General features: G+C 46.9%; 2 long non-coding RNA genes across 3 annotated transcripts in view; both read right to left on the bottom strand.

The window, feature by feature from the left end:
* Positions 1-18,190, bottom strand: part of LOC140470141 (uncharacterized) — a 766,637-nt gene that overhangs the window by 571,807 nt on the left and 176,640 nt on the right. The window lies entirely within an intron of this gene.
* Positions 1-18,190, bottom strand: part of LOC140469978 (uncharacterized) — a 29,785-nt gene that overhangs the window by 4,029 nt on the left and 7,566 nt on the right. The window contains exons 2-3 of one of the 2 annotated variants that reach the window (XR_011956251.1): positions 7,385-7,539; positions 6,403-6,769 (exon numbers count right to left, since the gene is read on the bottom strand). This is a non-coding gene — a long non-coding RNA (uncharacterized lncRNA). Of the gene's footprint in view, positions 1-6,402; positions 6,770-7,384; positions 7,540-18,190 lie in introns of those variants that run through there. The other variant, XR_011956250.1, reaches the window with a different exon arrangement.

Here is an 18,190-nt window from a genome sequence, read left to right as displayed (position 1 = left end):
CGCTCTGCTAGGAGGCGCCCAGTCTCCCCAATGTAAATTTACCTTAAATTTACCTGGACTATCTCTGACACCTCGCTCCCCTTCCTGGACCTCTCCATCTCCATTAGTGACGACCGACTTGACACTGACATTTTTTACAAACCCACTGACTCCCATAGCTACCTGGATTACACCTCTTCCCACCCTATCTCTTGCAAAAATGCCATCCCGTATTCCCAATTTCTCCGCCTCCACCGTATCTGCTCCCAGGAGGACCAGTTCCACCATAGGACACACCAGATGGCCTCCTTCTTTAGAGACCGCAATTTCCCTTCCCACGTGGTTAAAGATGCCCTCCAACGCATCTCGTCCACATCCCACACCTCCGCCTTCAGACCCCACCCCTCCAACCGTAACAAGTACAGAACGCCCCTGGTGCTCACCTTCCACCCTACAAACCTTCGCATCAACCAAATCATCCACCGACATTTCCACCACCTCCAAAAAGACCCCACCACCAGGGATATATTTCCCTCCCCACCCCTTTCCGCCTTCCGCAAAGACCGTTCCCTCCATGACTACCTGGTCAGGTCCACACCCCCCTACGACCCACCCTCCCATTCTTGCACTTTCCCCTGCCACCGCAGGAACTGTAAAACCTGTGCCCACACCTCCTCCCTCACCTCTATCCAAGGCCCTAAAGGAGCCTTCCACATCCATCAAAGTTTCACCTGCACATCCACCAATATCATTTATTGTATCCGTTGCTCCCGCTGTGGTCTCCTCTACATTGGGGAGACTGGGCGCCTCCTAGCAGAGCGCTTTAGGGAACATCTCCGAGACACCCGCACCAATCAACCAAACTGCCCCGTGGCCCAACATTTCAACTCCCCCTCCCACTCTGCCGAGGACATGGAGGTCCTGGGCCTCCTTCACCGCCGTTCCCTCACCACCAGACGCCTGGAGGAAGAATGCCTCATCTTCCGCCTCGGAACACTTCAACCCCAGGGCATCAATGTGGACTTCAACAGCTTCCTCATTTCCCCTTCCCCCACATCCTAGTTTCAAACTTCCAGCCCAGTCACTGTCTCCTTGACTTGTCCGACCTGCCTATCTTCTTTTCCACCTATCCACTCCACCCTCTCGTCCTTGACCTATCACCTTCATCCCCTCCCCCACTCACCCATTGTAATCTATGCTACTCTCTCCCCACCCCCACTCTCCTCTAGCTTATCTCTCCATGCTTCAGGCTCACTGCCTTTATTCCTGATGAAGGGCTTTTGCCCGATATGTCGATTTCGCTGCTCGTTGGATGCTGCCTGAACTGCTGTGCTCTTCCAGCACCACTCATCCAGTTAGAGCTTTCAGCCCATCTTGTCTGTCCGATCATGGCTAATATCTTTCTCAACCCAATTCTCCAACGTTCTGTCTGTGACACTAAGCTCCCCTGAATTCCGGATCCAGCCTATTTCCCAGTGGGTCTGAATCCGCCCCAACCTTCTCCACATCTGCTGACAGCTGTTACACCGCGTCTGTGTGTGATCGAACACGGTTTCAGTCCCACATAACTATCCCGGTCTGTTCGGAGCAAAGCAATGCCCGCAGATAGATGCGTCTCTGGCCCAATTGTGTTTCTGGGAGGAAGTAGTTAGATCCTTCACCACTCACGGCAAGGACTGGTGCTTCAAAATGTGGGGAGAAAGAAAATAGGCACAAAAGTTTGGACAGGCTAGGTCAAGGGTTATTGTCAGCATCAGTGGAGTTCCTGCTTCAGGGTGTGAGTTTGAATCGCACAGACCTGGATCCAATTCGCATTCAGGAAATAAAGATTTATTTTTCTTCTTTTGGTTTATCTGAATGAACACTATTCCCTGCATCCACACAGAGCACAGATGCAGATCTGCCAGAATCAATCCAGCATTTGATTGCAACCAACTGGAAGGATAACTGCGGCAGATACACGAGACTCCTTTCACCGCAAATCGGCTCTAAGAATCTCGCCTTTCTCAGCTGAAACTATCTCACTGTTCCTTCAATGTCGTTTGTTGGAACTCCCTCCCTAGCGACATCATGGATGCATCTCTGTGCTGAGTACATCCAGGATTCTGTAATCTAACTTACCATCTCGATCTCTGGAGTAATTATGGTTTGGCAGTGCAGCTGATCCCAAAGAGCGACGTGCATACTCCAGAAATTCGTTTCAAACAGCTGCACTTTCGAAGTGGAAATCCGAATGTGTTTGGGTACAAGTGAGAGGATTCGAAGTGGGAGAAGGATAAACTGAAAGTCAATGATGACTGGGAGACGTGAGGCAAGAAGTGAGTGAGGTGCTGTTGGTGCAAGGCTCAATGTCAGTGCTAATGGGTTAGCCCTTATTACCCCTGTTAACACCAACTCGCACACCACTCCTGGTAAATTCACCACAATTACCCTGATCTTTTGGTATGAGATTCCCTCTGTGCGTATTCACGTGTTTTATCGCCCCCGAGAGGATGAATGCATCCTCGTTATCCTGTCAGATTACAGAGGTGAAGGCAATAGTTTGAAAGCAAAGAAAGAAGAGATTGCCTCTTTCTGTGCATTTCCAGTGAAGAAAGACCATCTGTGAACTGTTCTTTCCTGCATAAGCGCAGGTTGATATATATTCTCATCGTGCAGCTTTATTATAGAAAGGAAGTCAGAGTTACTGTGATCAAATAGTTAATTAAATGCACATATGGATTTGAAGAACACCGTCTGTGGCTTCGTCAGTTAAAGCATCTGGTAATAACCAGGTGAGTATGGTGTCAAATGCTCTGAAATGTTCCGTACATTGAAAGGTCATTGCATAAACTTCTTGTAAACACCGTGTTGTTGATCCAATATCGCGAAAGTGATGGCTCAGCATGCTTCTTGTGTTTGAGGTCAACCTGTTGTTATTTCGTGATACCAAGCCCTGCCGCCTGCTATGGACCCATTAGTCAATTGTCTATCCTGCTGATTCAACGCCGAGATTCTTTACTCTGTTCAACAATGATTTCTCCATCTCTTCTACTTTTAGTCTCTATCCGTCATAGCAACTCTTTTATTTTAAATAATGAAGTGAGGCAGGAGACACTGCAGACTTGCCAGGAAATATTGTGGTAATAACGCATCCATTGCGAGATGATAGCTCTCATTGTCTGCTGATACCATTCATTAATTTTAGGCAAACTGCAATGACGTAATTGAAATCCTATAATTGGAGTGAAACTGCTTTTCTTCTGGTCGATTATGATTTCTAACTACAATTGTAAATGCTCATATTTTGAGTGAAGAAATGTCACCTGACCTCAGACAGAGATATGACCTGGAGACTGTGAGCCCAATTCTACACACTGGCCAGGGCGGCGGGGAGGGAGGGCGGACTGGGGGTAGGCAGAGAAAGCCATGAAACAGGTATACTCTCAAACTGTCACCGAATTTCAGAATTTTCTAAGAGTAGGAATAGAAATTGAGGGATATTGACAGACAGAGAGTGAGAGAATGTAGAAGAGAGTGATATGGTACAGAGAGACAAAGGAAGACACATAGATAAGCATATGAAGGTAGACACTGAAAACAGAAGCTCTCCATTCAACGTTGTTGCTCATGGACAGAAAGGACAAGATAAAGGTAATGAGTAAGGCCAGCCTTTCACCAACTCAGGAGAACAGCAATAGCATTACAGCCGATATGACATTTTCATTTTACAGATGACGTTTGTCAGTTAAATAGAGCTTCTGATATGTATGCTGATTCGTGAAGTGAAACTGGCAATTACCCAGGATTTAAAACAATAAAATGCACAAGTAACCTCATTCTGTCGATATGAAACATTAAATCTCTTTGTCTCCACGGATGTTGTCAGGCCGGCTGAATTTGTCTGTCAATTCCTGTTCTGTTTTCAGATTTCCAGGATTCGCACTTATTTGTTTTACGCTAGTCTGAATTGTATTTGTGACAAAACTCCATCAATTGCCAGTACCATACAACATTCCCTGCTTTGGGAAGGCTGTCAACAAGATAACCGGTCAGAGGAAATCTCCCATTGCCACAGCAGTAAGAGTAATAAATTCTTACCACTAGACTTCTAGGGAAATTGAAATATGGCGCTGCATGTTGCCTTAATGAATCTCTTTTTATTATTTCATTTGTGGTCATTTTAGCTGCACATCAATTTCGTTCTTTCTTCCATTCCTTTCAGCATGGAAAAGGCCTTTCCACCTGTCTGCAGTGCAGAAGACCAGATATTCATCTACTCTAGTCCCAGTTTCCAGCATGAGGCACTTAGCCTTGCATGTTCTGATGTTTCCAGGGTAAATTTCAATGAGATACTCCCTGTGCTCTTAAATGACACAATCATTGGACTGAACTTTGACGTAATCACACTTTATGGTAATCCCCCTGAGGACACCACCCTCATTTTCTTCCACACAGGTGGACAGACAGCCAAATCCCCCGAGAGCAGGAGAGATGTCACGATGAGACCAGTTAAACGTGCTTCACATCTGCCAGTTTCTCCGACCAACTCACCGCAGCATGTCAAAGTTTTCTGCACCACTGAAAATGCACTTCAGCTAAACAAGTTTGCACCAGTGGAACACAAGTCACTGACTGTTCTCGTCTCATTTTCCAACAGTTGGCTCACAGCTTCAAACGCAGTTGCTGGTAGAAGTGCACATCTCAATGCGTCTCAAATTTCTCCAGACATTTCTGCTTGCTGCACCCTGACAGGCAGTGGGTTGCAGATTCCCACCATGCCCAATTTGTCCATTTTTGTTTTTAGCTGACTCTTCCAATCGAAGTCAGGGAGCAATTTCCCTTCGCAATTATTGGCATTTCTCCATCACCATTCGTAGGATTCGAGGCTGCATGGTTAAAGCCATATGAATTTCAATTCCCTTGCCTTAACCACTCATCCAGGACGACAGGACGACACTGTGCATTTCACTTCCCAGGTCTCTTTCCTTGTGGAGCTGAGGAAGAGTAAATAATTATTGGGTTTGTTGAATGCAATCATTTCACAGCTGCCAAACGTGTAAAATTTCAGTGCATGGTGAGGCTGACTGCATCATTCTGATGGATGGAATGGGCATTCAGTTAAAAGAAAAACTGAATTTGCAAGAGAAGCTCAGCAAGGCTGGCAGCATTTCTGGAGAGACATTAAGAGGCAATGTTTCAGAACGTCATCAGCGCTGTGTTTTCTCCCACAGGTACTCCCAAATTGGCTCGTTTCTGCAGCAGTTTCTTTTTGGTTTCAGATTCCCACAAGTCACAGTTCTTGACATTAATCTTGACAGCAATGCGGAAATGTCATTGTGGTTAGTCACACGATAGTGTTTCCATTTGGAGAATATCTTTTTGAAATCATTAGAAATCGAAACAGTGCAGCAAAGCAAACAGATGTATTAAGGGCAGCAATCACTGTCGCCCGGGGAGCTCTTGAATAAGATATCTTTCATTCAGCAGACTAATGCGCTGACACATGCAATCCAGCACATTGCACGATCCTCCAAAGTACACTGTTACTGAATCTCAACTTCAGTCTGCCCTACACAGAATGACAACTGTCCTCTATCAGATGTACTTTTCCAAAATAAAGCCAGGGATGCTCATTATGGAGACATAGGAACAGTCTTATCCCATTCACTGCAGGCGAACCCATGTCACTGGAAGCCTCTCTCCCACAACTGGGACAGTCTGGGTTCCAGCCACTCAGTTTTTGTCTGGCCCAAGCTTTTTCAGTGCCCTGGAGTCCTCATATAGAAAAACGTGAAATCGTTCAATGTCTCAGATCAGTTCGTGTCCCAAGAACACCAGAGTTAATGTTCCGTCCCCTTAAAGAGGGGGAAGCTGTCTTGACTGTTTCCGCTCTGTCAGACAGTTCACTCTTGCTCATTCCCCTCCGAGTCTACTTCCCAAAATATTTCTGAAGATGCACAAAGCTGGAGACTCGTTTCCATGTTTTTACTCCTTAACATTATTCCGCTGGCAAATGTCAATATTTCCCCAAAATCTCTTCACTCTCCTCTGTCTTTCACCATGTCCGGGGATGAGAATTCCCTTTATGAGGAGAGAGTCCAGAGGCTGACAAGTTTCACTTTGGAGCGAAGAAGGTGAACCAGAGATTTCCTGAGACAGTTTATACTGATGTGGGAGGAAGCGGCGGGGATGGGCGCTTTGACGAACAGGAAGAAAACTTGCCACCGTCCAGGGTCAGTACATAGAGGACTGTGATTAATGGAATCGAATGTAAAGTTGCATTTTTGCACAGTACATTCAGAGAATACTGCAGGAAGTCGATGCGTCCAGCAGTGTCCGTGGGAAGAGAAATAGTCAAGGTTTTGATAGTGGCACAGTTCTGATTAAGAACTCAAGGTTACACAATCAAATCGAACAACTGGCATGGTTTGTTGGGATTGTTCTTCTTTCAAATTTGAGCACGAAATTGTCCTTTCCGAAATCATTGAAAACGTAGTCGGCAGAATTCGAAACTGCTTAGGGAAATCCCAATGGATTTCGAACCCAGCACCTTTCCCACTCGGCCCCGACAACACATTTAGCTCCCGTGCTTAATACCTCTTATGAAATGAATGCTTCCAATCTGAAACACCAGTATTTGGCTTACCCTGTCCGCAGCCTGACCCCAGGTTTCGCTGTCCACCTCTCTTGGTTCACAACGGAGTAGGATGCTGGGAGTTTAAGTTGAATTACACGCGTTGATGAGAGATAATTGTGGCTCGGCAGTTAGCATACTATGATCTGCATGTCCTTGATTCGTATGATCTGCCTTAAGCAATCGCAAACAAAAGTTTTAACTGTACTCAGGTTCACGTGACAATCAATCAATCAAATAAAGTCAATCAATTGACCGACATAGACATTTCCTTAATGTCTGGGGGCTGCATAGCCTCACTTTGCACTGTGACATATTTTGTGATTCTGAGTGAAATCACAGTTAAACCAACAGAATGTGGCAGATACTCAAAGGTTATATTGACACTGCCGGGATACATCTGCGCCACAGAGTGTCACACAATAATAGTGAAGACATTTTGAAATCATCCTCTGAGGTACATGCCACACGCCAGACGAAATGCTGAAGACTGTGTGAAACTGCTATGGTCAGCGCTAACAGAGCGGCCCAGCGGGAGCGTATTGGACTCATAACCATGAAATTAATGGATTGAAAACATCCTCTACTCGTTGACAATTCCTTGTTTCAGTGTGTGTACTGCCCCCTCCAGTGTTTCTCTATAATACATCTCCATTCTACGCATTAAATGTTGTTTCACTTTCTGCTTCCTTTCATTCAATGTATCTGAAATGAATATTTCATACCGATACACGCGGGAAATTTACACAAATGAGGAAACACACTTGTGAAGTTCTGGAAGCTATTTACCTGTTCTCTGTCGGTGTGCTCTGGTCTGATTCGCAAAATCTCTTGCCAGAGCTAAGAATAAACTGGTGAAGGTGAGACACATCAGTTGTAGAGTGCTCTATGCGCATGACGCCCTGCAGCTATTCCCCACGCCGTATCACACAGCGGTGTTCTCCCTGTGAAATTAAAATCTGTGAATTACAGTTGGATCAATTTGTTGGAGACAGAATTGCGATACAGGGATAGCTCCACATGATTAGGACATACATCACCAACTATGAATAAGCACAGGGATACACAAGCGTCAAGAGAGTCGCTATGGACTCGATGGGCTGAAGGCGCGTGAATGACGCCACACATTGATGCTGGCCCTCTTCCAGTCTCTGGAACAGAGTGGCTGATGGTGAAACAAAGTCTCATTGTTCACCCATCCTTCTGCGTTAGATTGTCTGCAGCCCCGCAGCTCAGGCACGTGGGGATGGCTCTCAGTGAGTGAGACTTTCACTCGGATTGTCTTTATCTGGGAAAGTTGAGGCTCAGATGTGAACTGCTGCCCGATTGCAGCAAAGAAGCTGATGTTAGTGTTACAAAAGCCTTTCTGCAGGATTGCTGTGTGAAGATGGATTCTGAACAGCAAACAGGCTGCACAAAAATCCGCTCACATGACTTTACCTGAGGGTAGAGAGTCCGGAGTAGACGTGTGTCTGACCCATCAGCTCAACATCTTTATCGCTTCTCAGATAAATGATATTTGCAGGAAGCTCCCAATCAAACTTGCTGATTCCCAGCACTTGATGGAACTGGCTGTGCCGATGAGAGCGAGGTTTCGAGTGTGTCCGCGCTTGCCTCCCCTCACACAGCTTGCTGGTGGAGGGAAATAGCTGAATACTCTGCCAATGGAGACAACTTAGTGCAAACGGAAGGGATAAACAGCACTGTCCCGTGAACAAGGAGATGGAATGAGAAGGCGATATTCTTAAAACACTTTGATGCTTAGAAATCTGAGAACAAATTGTGATGTAGTTGGACCTGACCGAATCTCAGCTGGTTTGGTGTTGGCAATGTAAGAGTGTCTCGGGCACGATCTTAATTTAGCAGCTTGTGTTAATACTGGCATGGGAGAATGTCTTACTTCAAGTCACCATCGAGCTTTGGTTGTTTGATTTCACTTTTGCTCGGTAGTCCTATCAACTGTTTGATAAAAGGATGTAAATCATTAAGTTGCACCCTTTGAAATACCTTTGAGTTTTGGGGTCAGAAGTGTCATTGTTGTGGGCATGGCACAGTACCACAGATGGTGAAAGTCAAACAAGTGTTAGAGGATGTTCACCCACAGAGTCCCACTCTGAGTAAATCCACCATCTCGATGTTTGCACAGTTCTGCGGGTGAAACATGAGGAAGTGGGGACGTGAAATGATTGAAAACAGCGCTGAACAGGTTGATGGGAATGGTGTGGTGTACGAGGAATGTCAACAATAAAGGTCATTTGGAAAGTTGGGACAGGTCTCCTTGGAGAGCAGAAGGCCAAAGCTGGCCTTGTTAAACCTTTCCAAGTGGGTTAGAGAAAGGGAATAATGAAGAGGGAATGCTCCCTACGCCTGAAAGGATCGAGAACGATTCGGCAGAGTTTTAAAGACATTAGTAAAAGAAGAAAAATGTACATGAGAAGAAAGGTTTTCAAATAAGGAGTGGTTAGAGTCTGACATTGACAATGCCGCAGGTTCAATCGAGTTGTTGAAAAACTAATTCAATGTTCATGTTGAAAGTAAAAATGTGTAGAGTTACAGGCAGAACATTTATCTCTGTAGAGAGCCAGCACAGCTAAGGTGTTTTGTTACACGTTTGTGATTCTGACTGGAATCACAGTTCGACCAGCAGGATGTAGGGAGTTAAACAACGGTGATATTGGCAAAGCCGGCACACATGACACAACATAATGTTATCCAGCACGTACATGTCACAGGGAGGATGGCGCTGTCTGAAATTCCTGCAGGATGTCCTGCGGATCAGACACAGCAAATTTCACTACCACAACCGAATATGATGGGGAGCCAAGGAGCCGGAGGCTCCTCTTTCAGAACTCAGTTACGAAAGAAGCTTAGGCCCGAGTCCCCCCAACTGAAATTTCTGTGGCTGCGGCGTGTTCAAATAAAATGCAGAACCGGGAGTTGCTTTGTGGAGACAGGGGTCAGTGTCCATCTTGTCATGATTTTGGTCGCCTCCCACATGGTAAATCGCGGGCTCAAGCTGCTTCACATTCCAGGCAAGTTGAGGTTTTAACAAATTGGGTACGAAATCCTGGGTACGTAACAGACTATTCCACCCCGTCCTACGGTCCGAATATTGACGACATTCTTGTCTATATTTTGTCATCAATTTCACGCGTCATTTCTTTTACGTTTTCAAGATGTCAATTACGCTGGACAACAACGAGCTATTGGAAACAGGAAGGTGAAATGTAGACTCGCTTCAACTTTCAGTGCTGGAAGCCAGTGAGCCGCAGGGCCGATGCCTCAGGCTGGTTTCTGTAGTGTAGCGGTCATCACATTCGCCTAACAGTCGAAAGGTCCCCAGTTCGAAACTGGGCAGAAACTACTTTGTTCTTCAACTGCAGCCTTTGACATGGACAAGAACGGAACTTTCTTGCTTGCTTTCCCATCTGCAAACCTGCCTTCGAGTTTGTTTCAACAAATCTGCTCGCGTAGTGAAATGTAATGCAATTCCATTTAATGACTGTGCAAAGCATTGTAAAGTTTTTCTCCAACCTGGTTCCGATCATATGCCATTCTGTTTGAGAGTGTAGTTACCGCGTTCTGATCCTTCCAAGAAAAGCAGTACCGCATTTGTATTCCTTGCGCAGGCGGCCCGGTTCAAAGACAGGGATGAAGCTGATGCGCTGGTGTCACAGCGCACCACGGATTCCTCAACTAGTCTGTCTGTCAAATGTACACCATTCTGAAAGGCCTCATTTGGAAGCTGGTTGTCGTTATGCAACGTGCGAGAATTGGCACCAGAGGTCCTGAATCATGTTTTGGAGCAGTTCGCACGTTAGTGACTCATTCAATCAGCAACAGCAATGAAAGAAATTACACTCTCAGAGGAACCTCTGGACCTGTGCTTTCATAGCGTCGCTAGTATTAAGGTGCGCCCCGAGATCTAAGCCACGTTGGAACTGAAACGGAGGGATCGACAGAGAGGCTGCAGAATGACATCGCATCCATTTGGTTTCCTTTAAATCACTGACGAGCAGGAAAATGTAAACGGGGTGGGTGAGTGGGGAAGTGTGGCAGTTGCAGCTCCGGTGAAAGTCCTTCTTTGTGATTCACTCAGCAACCAGAGACGTGAAGGTGACTCAGAGGCGTGAGAGCTCTTCACATCGAGAACAAAAAGCACTCAAGGGCAGTTAGCACCTCTTCCGGAGTGGGGGTGGGGTGAGGTAATTACCTTTTGATTTCTGTTACTCTGTTCAGAAACAGCCTTTTAGATTGAGGTGAACAGAAACTGCATTTCCAATAAGCACCATGGAATTTAGCAAACTTTATTGAGTCGCTTCTCATCGATTCCCGCACAGGTTTCAAACTCAGTTGTTATCCACGTGGCTCATGTCCAGGAGTGAACATCTCTGCAGCGAATTGCACGGTTAGGGTAAAAGGCAAGGAAAGTGTCATCTCGAACCGGCCCCGAGGTCAGAGCATGCTCACAATGTGATCTGTCGTTCTCGGATTGTAATGCGACCACCGGTTTTAGGGTGGAGAACATTCTTTGGGACTCTTATTCTGCAAAACAGACACAGTGACTGAAACTATGCTGCACGGTATGATGTGGAACACGGCCTGCTCAGCTTTGTGCATTTTCCCTGTAGTCCGGTGTGTTTCGTGTTCCGTGTAGACGTGAAAGTTGTCCTGTTTCGAGCAATGGGTGAAATCATTCAGCAAAGCAAGAATCGAAATTGCAGGAATGTCAAGCAGTTCATGGCTATTTGACCAAATCATAAGCGAACATATATTCTCACGCACTCACAGATACATTTGTAGCTGACAAGAGTCTGAGAGGATAGACTCAGCTTACCATTGAAATTTGTCTGGATTGATGGGCTATCATTATCTGCTGCGAAATTGACATTGTAGCCGGGCACATCCCAGAAGCTGTGAGTCGGAGAGGGATCATGGAACCCGTTTCATGTGACTTTGAGTCTGTTCACTTTTTATGGCCCGTTCTTATTAGGTTCTTTCTTGCTCTCTTTTCAGCATTGTCTGGGAAGTGGTGGTGCACTAAGGCTGAAGTATGTTTGAAAGAGTAGTTTGAAATTGCCCTGTTGTTAGTTGTGAGATTACTTTATAACTCATGCCCTCGGACTGTCTCACATTTCGCATTCATGCTTCGTTATGTCTGAAACTGCATTAAGTATGCCAGTTTTGTTTGTGTTCCGTGTTAAATGCTTTCTGTTTTGCGATTCGCTCAACACATTACGAATCAACAGGGTTTCTGAGGTAACTTCCAGCAGCAAAAGTCCTCAACTGAGAATCTGGGAAAATTTCACGGAGTATGGTCAGTCGGAGCAAAAGTAAGGAAGTCGTTTTTTTTTCTGCAGTGTTTCACAATGCTACCTTTCCCCTGAGCAGTCGAACAGACTAAACGATTGTGCCACAGACTGCGACGGCAAGCTCTGCTCAAAAGTAATCCTTTAAAGCCGGTGTAAGCAACACAACGTTATTGGGGGACACCGCGTGGAATCAGATACTTCGGTGTATCTCGTCCATGCTCACCACATAGCCAAAATTAAACAAGCCCCGTTCCCCAGCATTTGGCCCCACTCCCTCTAAACCCATCCTATCCAGAAACTGATCCGATTACCTTTGCAATTTTCTGAGTGTAATAACCTCCTCCACTTCCTCTGGTAGCTCATTCCAAACACGCACAACCTTCTGTGTGAGAAATGTGCCTCAGGTCCTTTGTCAATTTCAGCCCACCCACCTTAAACCTATGCTCTCGAGTTTTCAATTCACCCCAACTTGGGTAAAACACTCAGTTTCCAACCCTTCCATCAGATCATGTCGCAGTCGTTACGCTGCAGGGAAAGTCGTCCCAGCCTATTCCACCTCGCCCTACGGTCCAAACATTGACCACATCCTTGTCTATATTTTATCATCAATTTCACCTGTCAATTTTTTTTACGTTTTCAAGAATTCAATTACACTGGACAACAACGAGCTATTGGAAACAGAAAGGTGAAACGTAGAATCGCTTCAACTTTCAGTACTGGATGCCCCTGAGCTGCCGGACGGGTGCCGCCGGCTTGTTTCTGTAGTGTAGTGGTCATCACGTTCGCCTCACACTCGAAAGGTCCCCACTTCGAAACTGGGTTGAAACTGCTTTGTTCTTCAACTGTAGCCTTTGACATGGACAAGAACGGAGCTTTCTTGCTTGCTTTCCCATCTGCAAACCTGCCTTCGAGTTTGCTTCAACAAATCTGCTCGCGTAGTGAAATGTAATGCAATTCCATTTACTTACAGTGCAAAGCATTGTAAAGTTTTTCTCCAACCTGGTTCCGATCATATGCCATTCTGTTTGAGAGTGTAGTTACCGCGTTCTGATCCTTCCAAGAAAAGCAGTACCGCATTTGTATTCCTTGCGCAGGCGGCCCGGTTCAAAGGCAGGGATGAAGCTGCTGCGCTGGTGTCACAGCGCACCACGGATTCCTGAACTCGTCTGTCTGTTAAATGTACCCCAAAGGCGTCTCTGAAAGGCCTCGTTTGGAAGCTGTCTGTCGTTATTCAACGTGCGAGAATTGGCACCAGAGGTCCTGAATCATGTTTTGGAGCAGTTCGCACGTTAGTGGCTCATTCAATCAGCAACAGCAATGAAAGAAATTACACTCTCAGAGGAACCTCTGGACCTGTGCTTCCATAGCGTCGCTAGTATTAAGGTGCGCCCCGAGATCTAAGCCACGTTGGAACTGAAACAGAGGAATCGACAGAGAGGCTACAGAATGACATCGCATCATTTGGTTTCCTTTAAATCACTGACGAGCAGGAAAATGTAAACGGGGAGAGCGAGTGGGGAAGTGAGGCAGTTGCAGCTCTGGAGAAAGTCCTTCTTTGTGATTCACTCAGCAACCAGAGACGTGAAGGTGACTCAGAGGCGTGAGAGCTCTTCACATCGAGAACAAAAAGCACTCAAGGGCAGTTAGCACCTCTTCCGGAGTGGGGGTGGGGTGAGGTAATTACCTTTTGACTTTGTTACTATGTTGAGAAACTGCCTTTTAGATTGAGGTGAACAGAAACTCCATTTCTAATAAGCACCATGGAATTTAGCAAAATTTATTGAGTCGCTTCTCATCGATTCCCGCACAGGTTTCAAACTCAGTTGTTATCCACGTGGCTCATGTCCAGGAGTGAACATCTCTGCAGCAGATTGCACGGTTAAGGTAAAAGGCAAGGAAAGTGTCATCTCGAACCGGCCCCGAGGTCAGAGCATGCTCACAATGTGATCTGTCGCTCTCGGATTGTAATGTGACCTCCGGTTTTAGGGTGGAGAACATTCTTTGGGACTCTTATTCTGCAAAACAGACACAGTGACTGAAACTATGCTGCACGGTATGATGTGGAACACGGCCTGCTCAGCTTTGTGCATTTTCCCTGTAGTCCGGTGTGTTTCGTGTTCCGTGTAGACGTGAAAGTTGTCCTGTTTCGAGCAATGGGTGAAATCATTCAGCAAAGCAAGAATCGAAATTGCAGGAATGTCAAGCAGTTCATGGCTATTTGACCAAATCATAAGCGAACATATATTCTCACGCACTCACAGATACATTTGTAGCTGACAAGAGTCTGAGAAGATAGACTCAGCTTACCATTGAAATTTGTCTGGATTGATGGGCTATCATTATCTGCTGCGAAAATTGACATTGTAGCCGGACACATCCCAGAAGCTGTGAGTCGGAGAGGGATCATGGAACCCTTTTCATGTGACTTTGCGTCTGTTCACTTTTTATGGCCCGTTCTTATTATGTCCTTTCTTTCTCTCTTTTCAGCATTGTCTGGGAAGTGGTGGTGCACTCAGTCTCCAGTATGTTTGAAAGAGTATTTTGGAATTGCCCTGTTGTTAGTTGTGTGATGACTTTATGGCTCATGCCCCCGGACTGTCTCGCATTTAGCATTCATGCTCGCTGTGTCTGAAAATGCATTAAGTATGCCAGTTTTGTTTGTGTTCCGTGTTAAATGCTTTCTGTTTTGCGATTCGCTCAACACATTACGAATCAACAGGGTTTCTGAGGTAACTTCCAACAGCAAAAATCCTCAACTGAGAATCTGGGAAAATTTCACGGAGTATGGTCAGTGATAGAGTGAGTATGAGGTGGCCAGAGTGAGGGTGATGGAGCGAGTGTGTGGGCGTCAGGGTGAGGGGGATGGAGTGAGTGTGAGAGGGTTGAGGTGACGGTGATGGAGTGAATGTGAAAGGGTCAGGGTGAGGATGATGGAGTGAGTGTGAGGGGATCAGGGTGACATGGCGGAAGTCAGTTTGAGGGGTCGGAGTTGTGTGAAAGGGTCAGAGTGACGGTGATAGAGTGAGTGTGAGGGGGCCAGGGCAACAGTGATGGAGCATGTATGTGGGGGTCAGCGTGGCGGTGATGGAGTGAGTGTGAGGCGGCCAAGGTGATAGTGATGGCGTAAGTGTGAGGGGGTCAGGGTGACACTGATAGAGTGAGTGTGAGGGGGTCAGTGTGATTGTGATGGAGTGAGTGTGAAAGGGTCAGTGTGATGGTGATGGAGTGAGTGTGAAAGGGTCAGTGTGATGGTGATGGAGTGAGTGTGAAAGGGTCAGTGTGATGGTGATGGAGTGAGTGTGAGAGTGTCAGGGTGAGGGTGATGGTGTGAGTGTGAAGGGTCAAGGTGACAGTGATGGAGTTAGTTTGAGGGGATAAGGGTGACAGTGATGGAGTGAGTGTGAGGGGGTCAGGGTGAGGGTGATGGAGTGAGTGTGAGGGGGTCAGGGTGAGGGTGATGGAGTAAGTTTGAGAGGGTCAGGGTGACGGTGATACAGTGAGTATGAGGAGGCCAGGGTTAGGGTGATGTAGTGAGCGTGAGAGGGTCAGTGTGACTGATGGAGTGAGTGTGAGGGGATCATGGTGACCGTGGTGGAGTGAGTGTGAGGGGGTCAGGGTGACAGTGATGGAGTGAGGGTGAAAGAGTTAGGGTGATGGTGATGGAGTGAGTATGAGTGGTTCAGGATGACTGTGAGGAAGTCAGTTTGAGGCGTCAGGGTGAGGGCGATGGAGTTGGTGTGAGGATGTCGGGCTGATGGTGATGGAGTGAGTTGAGTGAGTCTGTTTGTTGGCGATGGAGTGAGTGTGAGGGGGTCAGGGTGACGGTGATGGAGTGAGTGTGAGGGGGTCAGGGTCACGGTGATGGAGTGAGTGTGAGGGGGTCAGGGTGACGGTGATGGAGTGAGTGTGAGGGGGTCAGGGTCACGGTGATGGAGTGAGTGTGAGGGGGTCAGGGTGACGGTGATGGAGTGAGTGTTATGAGTTCAGTGTGAGTGTGATGGAGTGAGTGTGAGTCGGACAGTACAATGGTGAAGAAGTGTGGGTGTGGGGGTCAGGGTGACGGTGATGGAGTGAGTGTGAGAGGGTCAGGGTGACAGTGATGGATTGATTGTGAGGGGGTCAGGGGGTCAGAGATGGGGTGAGTGTGAGGGGGTCAGGGTGACAGTGATGGAGTGAGTGTGAGGGTGTAAGTGTGACGGTGATGAAGTGAATGTGAGGGGTTCACTGTGACGGAGATATACGCACACAGCCTGGGACTGACTCAGTCAAACGCTCTCTCACGTGACATTCTCTCACGCACACACACTCTGGGACATTCTGTGATTCTCTCTTACACTTGGGTATTCCCTTACACACCATGAGACTCTCTCACACAATCTGGGACTCCCTGGGACCCTCCCTGTCACACTCTGGGGACTCCCTCACACACTCTGAGGATACCCTTAGACACTCTGGGATTGGTAGCAACAGTGTTGTTGCAACGGGTTTGGGGCAAAGGGGTTTGTTGGGGTTGGGGGGTAACGGTGATGCACAGGATTGGGGGGAACGGCGTTGCACGGGGTTGGGGGGATGGGGTTGGGGAGAATGGCATTGCACGGAGTTGGGGGCAACGGCGTTGGTCGGGGTGGTGGGGGGGGTCGGTTTCGGATGGGGTTGATGGTAGCGGGTTTTGACGGTGTTCAGGGTGGGTGAGGGGACAGGAGCCACCTGTAAATAGAGGTATACTCACACCCAGCGCCTTGGAGACCCCTGTAAACACTGACACATTCCCGCTGCCCACCCCTATCGGAGCCCCCTGTAAACATTGACACATTCCCCCTGCCCACCCCCATCGGAGCCCCCTCTAAGTACTGACACATTCCCCATGCCAACCCCTCTCGGAGACCCTTGTAAACACTGACACATTCCCCAATGCCAACCCCTCTCGGAGCCCCCTGTAAACACTGACACATTCCCCCCCCCCACCCCCATCGGAGCCCCCTGTAAACACTGACACATTTCCCCCCCACCCCACCTTGGAGCCCCTCTAAATATTGACACATTCCCCCTGCCCACCCCTCTCGGAGCCCCCTGTAAACACTGACACATTCCTCCGGTGTATTAAACCTTTCCTGAAAGTTTGTATAAACATCCCCACAACCACGATAAATCTGCTTCTCTCAAGCTCCCACTCACAATGAAATCTATAGCCCCCTCTACAAATGGGTGAAATGAACAATCCAAATGATACCCTTCCATTTCCCACATCAAAGCAGTGACTACTCTTCAAGCTGACAATCTGGGCCTCCAGTGAATCTCTCTGTCCTAGCAAGTAACTGAGTAAGTATTAAAGAAATATCTGTTCTGATCCTGACCGACAACTTTGCAGGGACTCCCCCTGAGGGAAAATGTGGATATTGGGTTTCTCTTGGATTGTCCCATCTGTTGGAAGGATTTCTCCGTCAAGATCCTCTGATTCAGAGTCCAGAATCCGGGATGTGTGGAAGGACAGGACTGTGTGAGCTACTGTATACCACATCTGACTGTGTCAGTCACAAAAATAAATCTCTCAGTTTGAGTCCTGTGATGGTCAGTGAGGATCAGTAATGGACGTCTGAGTCCCTGTCTGGGAGAAAATCTTCCTGTTTTGCAAGATCAACATTTTAAATTGAATATTCCCATCAGAACTGCCTACAGAGTCAGCGATGAACAATGGACCCTAATTTACATCCAGACATCAATGAGACCCAGAAAGAGTCCTTGCTGTTTCAATAGCGCAATCACAGTGCCACAGTCAAGCAAATGAGGGGATTGTTTCTCCAACAAAAACTTCAACCACAGACAGAATGATACCATTTGGCCCCAGCAGTCTGACCACAGCTTAATAACATTCTTTGTTCCGCTTAAAATTTACATCAAATGTAAAACATTAACTCTACTTCTCTCTCTCTACAGTTGCGGCCAGCCTGTTTCAAATTTCCAGCAGCCACAGCATTTGTGTTCATTTTAGTAACATCATCGTTAACTTTTCCGAACTCACCCAGTTTCTGCAACATCTTTTGATCCACTTTGTATCGCAAACATTGCAAATTATTCTCTGGAATGTAGTCAGTGATTCCATTCTTGAGGTGGAAATGATCACAGATTCCCAGGTGTTTAAGTGAGGTCATTTCTCCTTATCTCAGTCACTCAGGCTGCTCTCCAGTCCGGAGACTGTGACCCATTGTAGATTCCTATCAGCAGAGACAGCTGCCAACATCAACCCTGCCAATCTCTTTGGTCATAATATCCAGTTCAATGAAAA

This window comes from Chiloscyllium punctatum, chromosome 50, assembly GCF_047496795.1.
Source record: "Chiloscyllium punctatum isolate Juve2018m chromosome 50, sChiPun1.3, whole genome shotgun sequence".
NCBI classification, from domain to species: Eukaryota; Metazoa; Chordata; class Chondrichthyes; order Orectolobiformes; family Hemiscylliidae; genus Chiloscyllium; species Chiloscyllium punctatum.
Note: the sequence above shows the minus strand (reverse complement) of the source record. Positions and strands in the feature narration are given on the sequence as shown.